Source organism: Triturus cristatus, chromosome 3_2 (genome assembly GCF_964204655.1).
Source record: "Triturus cristatus chromosome 3_2, aTriCri1.1, whole genome shotgun sequence".
NCBI lineage: Eukaryota > Metazoa > Chordata > Amphibia > Caudata > Salamandridae > Triturus > Triturus cristatus.
The window spans coordinates 188,847,619-188,865,996 of record NC_140584.1 but is presented as its reverse complement, the minus strand read 5'-3'; positions in this window follow the sequence as shown (position 1 = coordinate 188,865,996).

Genomic DNA, 18,378 nt, shown 5'->3' with positions numbered 1-18,378 from the left:
CCTTGGACACCGAGACTGCTCCTGGTCTCATGGTCCTGCAAGTCTGCTGCAACGTTCATGCCTGTGCTCCATACAGGATCCTCCCAAGGCCTGTGGACATCCAAGACACCTAAAGGAATTTCCCTTGAACTGAGGGAGTCACTTCCCTGCATCTGCAGGCACCACAACACAGCTGACAGGTCTGCTGATCCTGGGCTTCCACAGACTCTGAAAGGCTCATCAACACAGATGGTAGTTATACGACTCCCTCGAGGCCTGCATTGTCTTCTCACCGAGTTTGAGGCCAGTATCCCTCGTTGGGACCGCAGGAACCAAACCCCTGTGCATGCCTTGACATGCTGTTGCCAATTCTTGTTGACTCTCTTCACCAGAGATCTTCGGGTTCCAAGAAGCTTCAACCTCAAACATCTCCTGCAGCCAAGATATTCATCCTCACCACAGCCTTTGCACCATGGGCCTGCATCTTTGGTGAGCTGTTGAGGCCCTCTTGTGGCTCCTGTGCCTCCGGCCTGTGGGTCCTCTTGAGGGTCCTCTTGACTCCAGTGGGCTCCTCTGATTGCTCGGGCCTACTCTGACTCTCCTGCTTGTGGTGAGTTACTTGGACCTTACTGGTCCTAACAATCCACCTTTTTTGCCTAACATGTTGTTTGCTATTGCCAAGGTTTATTGGTGCTCCTGACAGACATTGACCCCTGAGCTATCGACATCCGGGGTGGGACAGCTTGTGAACAGCTCCTGGTCTTCCTCAGCATCATGTGGTCCACATAGCTGCAGCTCCAAGGTCAGCATCAACTCTCCTGCATCTCCAGACATTTTTTCTTCCGTGCCGCCTGGTTCCTCCTGAGTGGCATAGACTCTGTCCCCTCTACTTGCAGGTACTTCTCATCTTGAATCCACCTTCAGGTTCCACCAGACGCTTTCACCTTCTTCGTCAGCAGCATCTTCCTGAAGTCCTCCATTGGGTTCGAAGGCAATTTCCGACTTCACTTCCCACCTATGCACCCGGCTTCCCTGGTGTGGGTATCCTGGTTCCTATGGTATCCACGGGTGGGGTGACTCTCCAACCTCCTGTCTTCCACAGGGTTTCTTCAGGGTTCACTGGGAAGGCTCCTTCTTCTTTAAAATTGCAACTGCGACTTACCCATTGACTTGAATTGAGTACGCTGTCACGTTCCTACTCTGCACATGACCTCCATGGGGTTCCTTGTACTCACCGTGGGTGGTTCCTTAGGTCCCCGGCTGTTCTACATTTTCTGGGTCCACTCTGGTCTGAAGTTGTGGTTCGCATTCCACCATTGTAGTATATGGTTTGGTCTCCCCCTGAAGACCAGTGTGTATTTGTACTACTTGCCTGATTCATTTGCACAGTATTATGTGCATTGTGTTATATCTCTGGGTAGTAGATATTGGTATGTGTTAGTGAGTGTAATAAATACCTATTTTTATAAATACACTGTGTGGTTCTTTTTCACTTAACCTATAGCAATAGGATTAAGTTCTGGAGAAACAAGCTGCTTTACACTCTTTCTGGACTAAGCCTGAAGGCTGCTCTCCACAGCTACCACTTAGAGAGCTTTCTATAGTTGTCCGAGACCACTAAAATCCCCATAAGTGTTGTCTGGATTAGTGCAGGGTGCTACACTTAAAAAAGTGAGCACCATATGCTAAGCCGACCTCCTACAGCAACAAAGTAGGATAATATGACATGCATGGTGCAGACAAAAGGAGACTGGGATGTGAAAGGTACTACAAGTTGACACTGTACCCTTGATGACTGTCTGACTACAGAGGAATGGGCCTGATTCACAGAAGTTATCTAAGACAAAAGTCTAACTTAACGGCTTTTGGTATTCACAAAGGGCACTTACGAGTAGTAAAGTTAGGCTTTTGGTTTAAGTTTAGACCAAAAGTCTAACTTAGACCAAAAGTCCAACTTTAAATGTAGTAAAGTTAGACCTTTGGTCTAAGTTAGACTTTTGGTCTAAACGTAGACCAAAAGTCTACCTTTTCTACTATTAAAGTTAGACTTTTGGTCTAAATTTATAACAAAAGTCTAAATTAGACCAAAAGTCTAATTTTAGTGGTAGTAAAGTTAGACTTTTGGTCTAAGTTTAGACCAAAAGTCTAACTTAGAGCAAAAGTCGAACTTTACTACTACTTAAGATGGACTTTTGGTCTAAGTTTAGATTTAAAGTCTAACTTATACCAAAAGTCCAACTTTAGATGTGCTAAAGTTAGACCTTTGGTCTAAGTTTATAACAAAAGTCTAAATTAGACCAAAAGTCTAACTTTAGTAGTAGTAAAGTTAGACTTTTGGTCTAAGTTAGACTTTTGGTCTAAACTTAGACCAAAATTCTAACTTTACTACTAGTAAATGCCCTTTGTGAATACGGAAGGTCGTAATGTTAGACTTTCGTCTCAGATTACTTCTGTGAATCGGACCCTATGTCTCCCAATCCTTTTATGTCACACAGAGTGATCCCAAAATAGGGAACACAGAACAGAGGTTGCAATATAAGGCAAGTAGATCTTTTGAGTGCATGATATATAAACTATATCGTTTGTCCTGGCTGAAATAGATTGAAGGATAGGCTTCAACAACATAATTAGAGATCCTGGGACATCATTTGCAGTCCTGACGAAAGCCCTGGACCTTATAGGTCTATAAACAAGAGCTGAAACATGTTGACTAAGAAAAGGATGCAGAATCATCATACCCCCATTAGAAAAAGGGATACACGGGCATCTTAAGGTATTTTTAGCTCTTAAAAGACACCAGCAGGAAAATTATCCAAAGTGCTCTCTGGAAAATGGTTGAGCCCATCCTAGTTTTGAGGGACCAGGATGAGACTCGATGATGAAGCATGCTGATAATAGAGCGGTGAAGGTCTAATAAAAAAAAAAGTTAGGGTTTATTATGTGGGCCAATTGTTCCTTTCTCTCTACTTGATTGTGACATGCATAGCATTCTCACAGACTTTACGCTGTAGGATACCTGTTTGTGTTGATGTTGTAGATGCAACAACAGCAACAACAGAGAAGGCACAGATGGTGGGAATTGTATTTTGTCATACTGCAGGTTGGAGATATGGTGACTAGTTGAAATGGTGGGAAAATGTGGGATTTACTGACTCTATGAGAAGGACTTTGATGTTGGCGATTTTAAGTTAGAGACAGTCATGATGCATCCTTCTTTGAATTTATGTTGTTCAGCAACAATTTTCTGATGATACCCAGTAGGTTCTTCTGGCTGAAGGTAGTAAACAAAAAGGCTAGTACCAGGGCTGAGTATTCATGTATTCCAAAGATGATATTTATGATTGCAGGCACAAAAGAGACTTATTTTACTAGTGACCAAACTGGAAAGACTTGAATTTGCTCTTCAATTTTGCGTCAAACTTCATGTAACATTCCTGGTGGTGATGGAGTAAGATGCAATTGATGGTAATGGAGGCTGTTGAGAGAACCATCAGGATCAGAGTATATACCAGTGGCAGCTCCTCCACTAAGGCACTGCTTTAAGAGCAAATATCAAATGATAAAAACAGAACGTTGTCATTTTATTTTTATGTCCCTCCCTTAGGTGCAGGGAGGGGCAGGGCTGGGCTGGCCAGATCAGGGGCTATGGGGAGGAGTGGTGAGCACACTCTGATTTGGGCATGACGGTTTGGCCGGCCGTCTTGGGCCAGCAAAATAGCCATGCACACTTTGCATGTTCTCCACAAAGCTGTATTGCACAGCCTGGGTGGGGAATATGCCCAGCCTCCCAGTCTGGGCATATGAACCACAGGGCTCAGACCAATCACAATGCTGCTGTAAAGCAGAATTGTGATTGGCTGGGAGAATTTGGGAGCCTGGGTGCTTCATGCGATGGAGGAGGGGTGGCGGCTGGCGACCGGCGACCGGCGACCAGCTGGTAAGTTTTATTTCTATCATTCCCCCCAGCTCCAGCCATTGTCCCCTACCAGGCGCCACTACTATATACTTGGCACTGGTACATGGTGGCAGACACTTTCTCTCTTATACGTAGTAGGATTGATTTCATGCTGCACGTGGGAGAAATGCTGAAGAGACATTGGGACATTTTGTTTTGTAATAACTATTGAGCTGGGCAGAAAATACCATATTGGTGACCTGTGACATGCAAGGTAGACCAGGGCTGGGTCTGTTGCTACTGGATCAACATTATATGATTGAGTAATATGGTTATCATAGCGTGGTTGAGCTATGAAGGGATGCAATTATGAAATGGGCAACTAATAGGGTAAAGTCCAGCAACACACGTTTTGGCTCTTCAGAAATACAGATGGCTGTTTATAAGGGATAAGACATAAAGAATTTAAAGGTATTGGATACGTCAATCACAAAGTCCTGGGGAGTGTATAAAGAAGGCCATAGATCCAAAGGGCTCAGCCGAGTGGTGCTATGGGATAAAGAAACAATCCTACATATATTGGCAATGAGTGTCAGTCTTGTCAAATAGAACGTCATAAGCTATTTACATAATTGTTAAGTTCAGGAGGCTAGATTTCTGGGAAGACAGTGCACACATGTTATCTATCAAAATAGTAGTGCACTTTGTGGTAGTTTCCTGACTTAATAATTGAGGGCTTGTAGTAAACTTGTTTTGCTACAAAATGGCGAGCTTGTAAACCCAGTGTTTGATGTTGCCGGTTGCAAGGTCAGTTGGTAGTGCTGACCTTCAAACACAGACATCAACTTCAGGTATTCATTTTCTCTATATTCTTTCCAAAGATTAGATTGATGTGTCAAGAATTTACTCAGTAACATCAGCAGGATGATCAGATGAAGCCACGTCATCAACAAACACAACCGTCTCTGTAAAGGTTGATCTCATTCCAATGTATCCTTTCAAGGCCAACATTTCTAAACTAACCTCCAACATCCGAATTCTCTCACAGTCTTATAGAATTGAATGATTTTGAAAATCTACCATTTCTCTTTAGCTATTATCAAAACCTGATATAAGCTGCGTTAGATCGTTGTCAATTTTCAAATGGTAAGTTATTTCATCCGTAAAATACAATTTTCGAATGATTAAGGGGACTTTCCCAAAAATGTTTAGGCTACAGCTCATGATCACTTATTTTTTAGAAAGTACACTTCTAAGTAAGTTAATTTAGAATGTTTAGATCCTGAGAATGAGTGGCCCAAATTGAACCCTTTCATTCCCTCACCCCAGGACTAATATTATATAGCTATGGTTTTAAATATATATATATATTCACTGAAAAAAAACATAGGTTTCGGGGATGTTATAGTTAGAAGTTAGCATTTAAAGAACCTTAGAAATTCACTGAAAAAACCACAGGTTTCAGGGACGTTATAGTTAGTTGCATATTTCACTCATACAAAACCAGAGAAATTCGGCCGGTATAGTTAGTTGAGCTAACTATAACTCATGCCCCCGCAATGCACTGCTGAAGACATCACATATTATATCGTTCATGACATGGTCAGTGACATCACTGATTACATCTCAAATGACATCACTGATTACATCACTGATGACATCATCCAGTGACTGTGTGTTTCTGTAAAGTTTAAATATGATATATATATATATATATGCATGTATATATATATACATTCACTGAAAAAAACATAGGTTTCACACACGTTATAGTTAGGAATAAGCATTTAAAAAACCTTGCAAATTCACTGAAAAAACCATAGGTTTCACACACGTTATAGTTAGCTGGACATTTCACTCGAAAAAAAACATTGAAATTCCCCCGTTATAGTTAGTTCAGCTAACTATAACTCGCGCGCCCGCAATCCACTGCTGATGACGTCACATATGACATCACTCATGACATGGTCAGTGACATCACTGATGACATCACTGATGACATCTCAAATGTCATCACTGATGACATCATCCAGTGACTGTGTGTTTCTGTAAAATTTAAATATGTTTTATATATTTATAGTGAAAGGCCTGTGGAAGAATGAGTGGCTGTACAAGTGTGTGAATGGATGATTTTCTACGTGCGTAATTGACTGGAAAAGTGAGTCATTAAATGTATCTTACTGCAGACTAGTGACTAAACTGTGTGAATGTCTTCATGTTTCTGTCTGTTGGTGTATAAGTGGCTGCATGTTTTTGTGAATAGCTATATGAGTGTCTATATGGATATGGATTATCGATTGGTTGTCTGAGTATCTGTATGGGTGCTTGAGTGTTTGTGTGGGTAGGCTGTGTGTGACTCTGTGCATAGATGTGTGAGTGGGTGATTCCATGGGTGCATGGTTTTAACAGTGCATCTGTGATGGACTGTATGGTTGAGTGAGTGTATGTATGGGTGTGTTAGGGATTGAATGTATATCTCAGTGGTACATTTGTGTCTAACTACATATGTGAAAGGCAGTATATATGCATGTAAGAGTATATAAGTGGGTATATGTGAGAGTGTGTGATTGTGAGAGTGGCTGTATGGATGAGTGTGTGCTTGTATCAATGATTGTATAAGAGCATAAGAATGTGGTACTATTTTTATGAGTAAGTGAACTTGTGTGTGTATAACTGCATAGGGGAGTAAATGGGAGTGTGATTAATTATTTGCATGACTGACTAGGTGTGACAGTACCTCTATGGATGATTGGTGGTGTGTGAGTGTCTATGTTGGTGCATAAATGCATATGATAGTCTTGTACGGAGTGACTGTAAGTATGAGTGACTGTACATATGAATGAGTGGAGGTGTATGTAAACCTAAGAGTTAATAAGTGGGTATGTAGTTATTGGTATTGGAGTATCTATGGTTTTGAGAATGGACGTCTGAAATTTTGAGTTCGTGTATCATCGGTTAAATTAGGGTTTGAGAAGATGCAGTAATTTATCACGATGATGTCATCAGTGATGTCATCAGTGATGTCATTTGAGATGTCATCAGTGATGTCATCAGTGATGTCACTGACCATGTCATGAGTGATGTAATATGTGATGTCATCAGCAGTGGATTGCGGGCGCGCGAGTTATAGTTAGCTGAACTAACTATAACGGGGGAATTTCAATGTTTTTTTTCGAGTGAAATGTCCAGCTAACTATAACGTGTGTGAAACCTATATTTTTTTCAGTGAATTTGCAAGGTTTTTTAAATGCTCGTTCCTAACTATAACGTGTGTGAAACCTATGGTTTTTTCAGTGAATTTGCAAGGTTTTTTAAATGCTAATTCCTAACTATAACGTGTGTGAAACCTATGGTTTTTTCAGTGAATTTGCAAGGTATTTTAAATGCTAATTTATGAATGTTTTATTATATTTTTTAATTATTTATTTTACAATAAGCTACCTATGTATATAATTATAGATTTACTGTATCCTGCAATATGGAATGGCTCAGCTTTTTTTTTTTATTTTGGATATAGTTGAACAGCATAGTTAATATCTTCTAAATAACTCGAAACATTTTTTTTTTTAAGGGTTTTTGACCGTGCGCGCATCGTACGCGTACGGTATGCGTACGGTGCGCGCACGGTGTTTGCATGCATACGTGCTCCGTGTGCGCATGCGTACGTGCTCCATGTGCGCATGCGTACTTCATGCGTGATGCATAAGCGCGTGCTCCGTACGCACATGTGCGCGTGCTCCTTTCGCACATGTGCGTGTGCTCCATACACGCATGCTCCGTACGCGCATGCGTGCTTGTACCGTGCATGCTCCATGCGCGCACCGTATGCGCTCGGTGCGCGCACGGCAAGTAATGTGATCAAGAAACAACACTTTTCATTGGTTTATAGTAGTTTTAGGTCATGTGATTAAGAAACAACACTTTTCATTGGTTTATAGTAGTTTCAGTTCCAGAAACTTCCAACACCACACCCACTCCCCTCATTATTACTTCTGATTCCCTGGGAGAAGGAGCTGAGCAGCTTTTCTAGTACTTCAGTACTTCAGAATGGCAGAGCAGCAGTCATCTTCTGGGAGTGAGCAGGAGACCCTTGTGAGACAGAGACAGAGGAAACAGAAAGACTCTTTTATATGGCAATTTTTTACATTTCCACTGGGGCAGAAGAAAGTGAATGCTCCCAAAGTCAACTGCACTCTTTGTGATCGTGTCTTATCAAGAGGAGATCCTAAAAAGAAATACTCTTTTAGTATCTTCACTATGATCAGGCACGTTAGAGATGTACATCCTGTGGCTTATGCTCGAGCTGCTAGAGAAAACCCTCCAGCAGCTCAGCCGAGCACATCCACAGCAGCTCAGCCGAGCACATCATCGGCAGCTCAGCAGAGCATTTCATCTGCGGCGGCAGCTTCACCTTCTTCGATTCCTCTGGATATACACCCTCTGTTTGAGACGCATAGATGTGTGAGTGGGTGATTCACTGGTTGTATGGGTTCAACAGTGCATCTGTGAAGGGTGGGTGAGTATGTGTATGGATGTGTTGGTGAGTGAATGGATGCCTCAGTGGTACATGTGTGAGTAACTGCATATGTGAAAGGCAGTATATGTGAGTGTTGGAGTGGCTGTATGGATGAGTGTGTGCTTGTATTAGTTATTGTATAGGACTGTAAGTATGTGGTAGTATATGTTTGAATAAGTGAGGTGGTGTGTGTATAACTGTATATGTGAGTAAATGGGAGTATGATTGATTCTTTGCATGACTGACTAGGTGTGTGAGTAACTCTATGGATGAGTGGCGGTGTGTGAGTGTCTGTATAGATATGTGAGTGCATATGATGGTGCTGTATTGATGGTTGACTGCTTGTATGAGTGACTGTATGGGTGAAAGAGTGGATGTGTGTGTAGACCTAGGAATTAGTGAGTGCATTTGTACTAACTGGTATTGGTGTGTCTATGGTTTCGAAAATGGTAGCCTGTATTTTAGAGTGGGTGTATCAAAGGTGATATTGGTGTATGAGGAGGTGCATCAGATTATCGCGTGGATGATGTCATCAGTGATGTCATCAGTGATGTCACTTGAGATTTCATCAGTGATGTCATCAGTGATGCCACTGACCATGTCATAAATTATGTAATATGTGATTTCATCAGCAGTGCATTGTGGGGGCGCGAGGTATAGTTAGCTGAACTAACTATAATGGCTGAATTTCTCTGGTTTTGTACGAGCGAAATCCTGTGTTTTTTTCAGTGAATTTCTAAGGTTTTTTAAATGCTAATTTCTAACTATAATGTCCCTGAAACCTATGTTTCTTTCAGTAAATTTCAAAGGTTTTTTAAATGCTAATTTCTAACTATAACGCCCCTGAAACCTGTGTTTTTTTCAGTGAATTTCAAAGGTTTTTTAAATGCTAATTTGTAACTATGCCTACAAAGGTAGGACATGTGCAGAAAGAGGAAGAAAGGCTCAGAAAGAAGCAAGAGAAATGCAGAAAGAGGCAACAGAAGTCCAGAAAGTCGAAGAAAGGTGCAAAAAGAAGCAAGAGATTTGCACAAAGAACCAACTGAGGAGCAGAAAGAGGCCTTGTTGCAAAGTCATCCTGTGCCCCATACATTTTGCTGACTGGTACTGGTGGTAACTAACCAGGCCCGGAGCCAGTGCTATGCTGAAAGACACTTAGAATACAGTGAAAACACCAACATACACTAGGGTACACTATGGGTTGGGGTACCCCTGTGATTGGCATGACCTCCCCTGTATGGCCCTTGTACATAATAGGGCAGGGGGATTAAAACTACCTCTAGCTAAGAGGTGCAGAAGGAGGCAAGAGAAGTACAGAAAGAAGGAACACAGGTGCCGAAAGAGGTAAGAGAGGTGCAAAAAAAAGCAAGTGAAGTGCAGAAAGAAGCAAGTGAGGTGCAGAAAGAAGAAAGAACAGTGCAGAAATAACCAACAGAGATGTAAAAAGAGGCAAAAGGGGTACAGAAAGGGGTAGGAGAGGTGTACAAAGAGGCAAGAGAAGTACAGAAAGAGGCAGGAGGGGTGCCGAAAGAAGGAAGAGAAGTGCAGAAAGATGCAAGAGAATTGCTGAAAGAAGCAACAGAGGTGTAGAAACAAGCAAGAGAAGTACAGAAAGAGGCAAGTAAGGTGCAGATAGAAGCAAGAGCAGTGCAGAAAGAACCAACAGATGTGCAGAAAGAGGGAAGAGGGGTGGAGAGAGGCAAGAGATGTACAGAAAAAGGCAGGAGGGGTACAGAAAGAAGGAAGAGAAGTGCAGAAAAAGCCAAGAAAGGTACAGAAAGAGGCAAAAGAGGTACATAAAGAGACAACGGGGGTGCAGAAAGAGGGAAGACAGGTGCAGAAAGGAGCAAGTGAGGTGCAGAAAGAGCCAACAGAGGTGCAAAAATAGGCAAGAGAGGTACAGAAACAGGCAAGAGAAGTGCACAAAGAGGCAAGAGAATTGCTGAAAGAAGTAACAGAGGTGTAAAAAGAAGCAAGAAAGTGCGGAAAGAGGCAAGAGAAATGGACAAAGAGGCAAGAGACTTGCTGAAAGAAGCAACAGTGGTGTAGAAAGAAGCAAGAAAAGTGCAGAAAGAGTCAAGTGAGATGCAAAAACAGGCGGGAAAGGTACAGAAAAAGAGAAGACCATTGAAGAAAGAGACAAGAGGGGTGCAGAAAGAAGCAAATGAGGTGCAGAAAGAGGCAACAGATGTGCAGAAAGAGGGAAGAGAGGTGCAGAAAAAGACAAGAAAGGTGCAGAAAGAGGCAAAAGAGGTACATAAAGAGAAAACAGGGGTGCAGAAAGAAGCAAGACAGGGGCAGAAAGAAGCATGGAAAGTGCAGAATGAAGCAACAGGGGTGCAAAAAGAGGCAAGAGAAGTGCACAAAGAGGCAAGAGAATTGCTGAAAGAAGCAACAGAGATGTAGAAAGAAGCAAGAAAAGTACAGAAAGAGGCAAGTGAGATGCAAAAACAGGCAGGAAATGTACAGAAAGAGGAAAGACGAGTGCAGAAAGAGACAACAGGGGTGTAGAAAGAAGCAAATGAGGTGCAGAAAGAGGCAACAGACGTGCAGAAAGAGGGAAGAGAGGTGCAGAAAGTACATGAGATTTGCAGAATGAGGTCAAGAGGAGTGCAGAAAAAGAAAGCAACATGCAGAAAGAAGCAACAGAAATGCAGAAAGATGCAAGAGAGGCGCAGAGGGAAGCAAGAGTGGCGGGCACACCATAAGTACCAATTTAACACCCACATTTAGCAATAAGTAACACATGACCATTCTAGGTCAAAAGAGGTACATAAAGAGACAACATGGGTGCAGAAAGAAGCAAGACAGGTGTAGAAAGAAGCATGGAAAGTGCAGAATGAAGCAACAGGGGTGCAGAAAGAGGCAAGAGAAGTATAGAAAGGAGCAAGTGAGGTGCAAAAAGAGCCAACAGAGGTGCAAAAAGAGGCACGAGAGGTACAGAAACAGGCAAGAGAAGTGCTCAAAGAAGCAAGAGAATTGCTGAAAGAAGCAACAGAGATGTAGAAAGAAGCAAGAAAAGTACAGAAAGAGGCAAGTGAGATGCAAAAACAGGCAGGAAATGTACAGAAAGAGGGAAGACGAGTGCAGAAAGAGACAACAGGGGTGCAGAAAGAAGCAAATGAGGTGTAGAAAGAGGCAACAGGCGTGCAGAAAGAGGGAAGAGAGGTGCAGAAAGTACATGAGATTTGCAGAATGAGGTCAAGAGAAGTGCAGAAAAAGAAAGAAACGTGCAGAAAGAAGCAACAGAAATTCAGAAAGAGGCAAGAGAGGAGCAGAGGGAAGCAAGAGTGGCTTGCACACCATTAGTACCAATTTAGCACCAACATTTAGCAATAAGTAACACCTGACTATTCTATGTTTGCAAAGGGCCTTCCACCACGCCGTAACACTTGTCGCTGCATTTTTGGTAACGTTTGACCCGTTTCAGATAGAAACAAGGCTTTTTTTGTTCAAATCTGCAGATTAGGGTGCAGATGATGAATTATGTGGCTAATGCAGAAAATGGATAATTGTGCGAAAGTCAGTGCAGCCAAACAGTCACATAATTCCAGTGGCCCTGCTCATACCTCTGACTAGGTCCACCAGTGCTCCTCAGTGATTCCATCTTTTTTTGTCTCACTGAGTTCATAGTTGAGCTTCTCTGGAAACGAGAAAGACTAAACCTGAGGTTACCACTCCGCAACACAGACTACCATACCACATAATTACTCTCCATAACACATAATCCCACTCTACATAATTCCTATACACTAAATACCACACACTTTCTATCCACATAATTTCACTGCACAACATACCACATAATTCCACTACACACAATGTACATCCACTCCACTCCAATAAACATTAGCAAACAACTTTTGCATTTACAACGCCAATAGCTCTAATTCTCGCAAATGCGAAACCTATTACATTGCAAACACTTCTTTAACTAGTAGTCGTGTTTGCAGAGTGGTGGAGAAAGGGTGCTGGGCTTCCGACCAACGTATAGGAATTTCGGTGCGCAGGGCTTACAGGAGGTACCAGTATGGCTTCTTGGCCCCCAAAGTCCCTCAGGAGTAAATTGGACTTCATCCCTCATCCCGTAGTCTGCCAGGAGGCGCGTTTGCAGAATGGTGGAAAAAGTGGGCATGGCCTCCGAAGACGTTTTAGCAATCCCACTGTGTGGAACTTACTGGAGGTAACAAGAGGGGTCCTTGGGGGCCAAAAACTCCTCCTATTACCTCCAGTAAGTCCCAGACAGCAGCATTGCTAAGTTCGAAGAGCAGGCCACGCCCCCTTTGTCCACCACTCTACAAACGCTCTCCCTGGTGCGCTCTTGGACGGGGATTGATGTTCCCTTCACTGCTGCGGGTCCTTTAGGGGCCAACTAGCCTTCCTCTTACCTCCAGTAAGCCCCACACTGTGGGATTGCTTAGAGGTAGACAAAGGCCATGCCCCCTTTCTCCACCACTCTGCAAACGCATCCGCTGGTGCGTTGTTAGCAGAGAATTAATTCCCCTTGAATACTAAGGGTCCCTGGGGGCCAACTAGCCCACGAGGGACCTCCAATATGCACTACAGAGCTGGATTGCAGAGAGGTGGTCTGAGGCCACGCCTCCTTTTTACACCACTCTGCAAACTCACATATTGGCGCACTGCTGTTTGGGGGATGAAGTCCACTTGTGTCCTGAGGTCCTCAGGACACAAGAGGACCTCATCGCCCCACCACCAGTGCGCCAAGAGGCACGTTTGAAGAGTGGTGTAAAAAGGGGCGTGGCCTCGGACCACCTCTTGGCAACACAGCTCTGTGGCGCATACTGGATGTACCTGGTGGGCTAGTTGGCCCCCAGGGACCCTCAGGATTGAAGTGGGCTTAATCCGCCAATTTACAAACCTCCAGGGGGCGTGTTTGCACACTTGTCATATCAGGCCCCGCCCCCTCCCTGCACCACTGTGCAAATGCGCCCCTGGAGCGTTTCAACTTAGGGGATTGGGTCCCCTTGAATCCTGAGGGTGCCTGGGGGCCAACTAGCCCACCAAGTACCTCCGGTAAGCGCCGCAGAGCTGAGTTGCAGAGAGGTGTTCTGAGGCCATACCCCTTTTTACACCACCCTGCAAACACGGCTTCTGGCGCACTGCTGCTCTGAGGATGAAGTCCACTTATGTCCTGAGGTCCTCAGGCCACAAGAGGACCTCATCGCCCCACCGGCAGTGCACCAGAAGCTGTGTTTGCAAAGTGGTGTAAAAAGGGGCGTGGCCTTGGACTACCTAGGAAAACAGTGAGAAGAGAAACAAAGTGTATAGTGGTGAAAGTAAGAGCTAGACTTGTAATGGACACAACAGCGTAGGAGGTAGTCTACCAAGATATGCTTTAGATCCATCAACTCAACTTTCAGTTTTTTTAATACAAATTAAGTGGTGGGCAGCACACAGTGGCAGAGATTGCATACTGTGAACTGCATTTACAGTACAATTATAGTGCAAGCCCCTAAAAGTGCACATAATTATGGAGTTGGTTTATCTTGAGAACAATTGCAAAGACGTAAATCCGGTGTGGGTTAGGAACTTCCAGGCAGGCTCCGGGATTCTGTCTGATTTGAGTCTGTCTTATGGAGCAAAACACACACGTTTGATAGACACAAAAGCCTGAATTGGGCAACATTATTTTACTGCATTTTGTAAATGCTCACACCAAATGTCATGATGCGTCAAACTGGAATTGCAAATGCAATCCCTCAGCAGACGGTTATGTTAATATGAAAGTACGATACCCCTTGTCTCAAAGTCAGCCACTATCAAAAGAAGATAAAATACAGGCGCTTGAAAATAATTCACTATTTATACTATAATTCAAGATCGATTTAGACCTACCGTCGGTTACAATTTTAAGCGACATTAATATGTGAATGAACTCCTGCTTATTAGAGCGAGCATTCAGTGAGACCATAGTCCTGTGTCTGGCAGTGCTGGGATCTCACGCACTTGCTTTGGTATTTCCTTGTACAGTTCTGAATCTTCTCTTATCCGGTTTGGCCTCTCACTGTCCAGCCGTGCTTTATGTCTATCAAGCTTTAGCATTCTTCCCCTTGCTCTTCCTGGTCTGTTGTGGCCTTTGTGGTTAGCGTCGACATCTCATTGGTTGTCATTGGTCTTAAATCAGATTTTTATCTCCCATATACCAGATTTGTCCTGACTATCATGCGTTTGCCTGTCTCTCCAGCTTTGTCCACAGCTTTGGCATGTGTTTGTCTTCAGCCTACGTTTGGCGAACGGAGCATCTCTATGCCCAGACGTAGCCGCCATCTGACCATAATTGGGCTCTTTCGTCTTCTAGGATGCATTTCACTTCCGGTTTTAGCCCATCTCTAGCTTAGGCCTCTCTCCAGTCTTCGGGGTAAAAGCAATCAAAAGCACTGCTCGGAATAAAGACCTGAAGCTGGAAGAAACATGACATTTCACATGCATTATCTATGGGCCAACCGGTGTATTTTATTGTTAGCCCTGACTCAGCATAGAAAGAAACAAGGCCCCAGATTCACTTTAAAACGTGCCCTTGCTCCCAAGGTATTAAGCCCAGTGAAAAGGGTAGCATGGACATTTTTATGTGGTATAGGTGAAAACAAAGCAGACACTCACATTCCTGTCTGATGCTCAGAATATAAATCTGTCGTGGATGCTTCCATGACAAGAAAATGATGCAATGAATCTGTAGATGAGTTAGGGGGAAGGGTACAGAGGGGAGGGCGCAGATCGGATGCGAGAACCAGCGATTACAGAGGGAGTCGGTGCTTCAACGTAGCTGCTCTCACACAGGAGTCATGGAAGAAGAACAGAGATACATGATTTAAATTCAGACATCAGTTTTAGACCAGAGTGGCATAAATTAGGTCGGTGCGCTCTCATTAAATACATACAGCATGGGAAGAGAGACAGCGAAAAGTTCAGCAACTATCTTTGAAACTTTTTGTTTATTTAGGGATAAAAAATTCTATAGCCCAACCGCGTGAGTTGTGTATTTCTAAGCGTGTACTCCGCACTGACAATATTGAACAATAACACATGTAACGGGTTTAAATAGACTACAAAATGCATCTCAGTACAAACCAGTTAACAAGAATAGTATTTTTAAGAGTAAAATGGATTATAAATTCGTTTGTCCTGTCCTGTATTGACTAAGAAAGATACATACATCCATTTAAATTGGGACTAAAATATTTTGAATATGAAAAAGATGATAGCCCTGTTCACAACCTTCTACCCACCTGTAGAGGACCATTGCTCCTTCGAACGAAAACGTCACTTTGGTAATAATTCTCCTCTCCCTCAAACCCCTTTGCTACGCATTGAGAAGGCAATGTATCCTGTATAAACGCCTAGCACACCAAACATTGTGTGACCGCCCAATTCACAACCTTTAGCAGCTTCACTATCACTAAAATCATAGGTGAAACAGGCGTGACGTCACATAACTTTTTGACTCTGACAAATGAAATACTGAGTGGCATCACACACCTTTGAACCTTATATTAGACGGCTGTGACGGGGCATTCCACTTTATTACAAACAATCTATATTATTCGAAGTTGCTACATGTAAATAAACAGTGATTGAGAACAGGCACATGCAACCAGATACTGCTATTTGAAATTGCAAAGACAGGAGTAGTCGGATAGAATAAGCCCCAGACGTCTACATGCAATTCACAAGAGCTGCAAGCAAAACATATTCGCATAAAAACTTCCATCTACAGCAAGAAAATTATTCGAAACGATTTAACATACAACAGCAAAAGTGCCAATAAATCCTTTGAAGGAATGTGGGGGCAGTGCTGCTGCAAACATATCAAACCAGCCCACTCATACAAACTCTCATGAGAAACATGAAATGGTACAGCTAAGCACAATAGACACATGTAACGTGGGACAGCCAGCTACTTCACCTCAAGAACTGTTCTTACACATCCAAGAAGTTGAGTTCAGGACTTTCAAGCAACTAAATGAGATGCCTTCCTCATATGCCAACTTTGTGACATTCTTTTGGTATATTTTAAAATGACCAGCACATACCTAAATATCAATGCAGATATTATGTGGAAGGTCTATCCATACACCGACACCGTAGTTTGATGAAAAGATATTTATTCAGAAAGAGAGTACAACGGTCCTGAAGGCCCAAGGGACAGGCATCACCAGCTCCTCAGTACAAAAGATAACATTCTAAGAGCATGACATAGTAACAGTTCCAATAGAACAAAGATATATAAACATTCTAAACCCTAGAGAAATACAGAGATGATAAAAGAGATCAAGTGGAGACACCACATATCTCCCTTTTTTGCCCCCCAAAAACAACATTATTATGTGACAACAAAATCATTACATTTTGTGGCATATACCTGACTCTTGTACTGGTTCGAAATATACGTGAGGCATCACCATTCCCCTTTTGGGTGGCAACCGATACCTTTTTTTAGTTTTAGCTAAACGGGACATGTTCCACCATTGACTATTGTTCAATTTAACAGCTTGACCTTTAATTTCTGAAATACATGCAGGGTACCTGAATTTGGAAAACCCCTCTTGTAAAACAATGGTTCTTTGACACTCACCCTTTCACCAATAGCAAAATTTACAGTTTTTCTATTACAATGACCAGTCTCTTTTTCACATCATCTGCGACTGAAATCATCACAACCAAATTTAGCTTTCTTTGCTTCCTCCAAGACATTACAATCACCACCCAAGGCCTTGATCTTCCAAAAGGGGTTCAAAGCTGAACTCACCTTCCTACCTCTCATCAATTCAAGGGGGATAGCACCAGAAATCGAGTGTGGAGTAGTTCGATAAGCCCATACCACATCACTGACAGCAGTTTCACAATCAACTTTGGACTTAACCGCACTCTGAATGCATTCAACCAGCACTATGTTGAATCTTTCACTTTTCCATTAGCCTGGGGATGATAATGTGGGGTGTGTAAGTGTTTAACACCAGTTTGGGTCAAAAACTCTTGCATACCAACTGAAGTAAATTGAACACCATTATCAGATAGTAATTCTTCAGGGATACCTTCCCTAGTGAAAACATCTTGAAGAAATCGGATTACAGACTTAGTGTTGGGTTCAGAAACTCCTCTCACTTCCACCCATCTAGACAAATGATCTATCAAACAATAAAGTATTTCATGTTGTTGGGTAAAATATGAAAGAGTCCCAAAAAGTCAACAGCTACTCTTTGCCGCACTCTGGCCGGACAAGGAACAGGCTCAGGAACAAGAGTGATGGTAGCGAGATATTTGTCACTGTATGAGCATTGCACACACTCCCTTACCAACACCTCCACTTCTTGATAAACACTGGGCCACCAAAAATCGTTGCGGATCTTGCTTTTGGTGGCAGTCATACTCAAATGACCTATATGAGCAGTTTCAAGAATTTTAATTCTCCCGTGCCTGACAAGTAAGTTGTTCTCAATAGAAAGTTCAGCAGCCACTTTACAAAAAGGTTGTAAATCGATATCAATGGGCTTCTCCTTAGGCCAACCAGAGATCACAAAATTCATAACTTGTTTTAAAATAGGATCAGCCTTTTACTCACATAGCTAATCACTCATATCGGGACACATTACAGTGTCCTCGACCCTAGTGATAATGCACTCTTCCACATCCTCATTTTCCCTAGAATGATCACTGATGTCCTCTACAGGCAGTCTAGATAAGAAGTCTGCTTGAATGTTTTTACCACCTCCAATGTGGAGTACTCAAAAATTGAATTTGAGTAATTTGGTAGACTGACGTGCCAATCTGGCTGTACTTTTCTTAATTTTGTTGCCTGCCAAAAAATGTCCACCAGAGGTTTATGATCTATTCTGAGATAAAACTTACTTCCCCACAGATAAGACTTGAACTTCTCAATACCCCACACACAGGAAAGCATTTCTTTTTCAATAACAGAGTATCTGAGTTCCACCTCCTTCATTCTCCTTAAAGCAAAGCCAACTGTTAC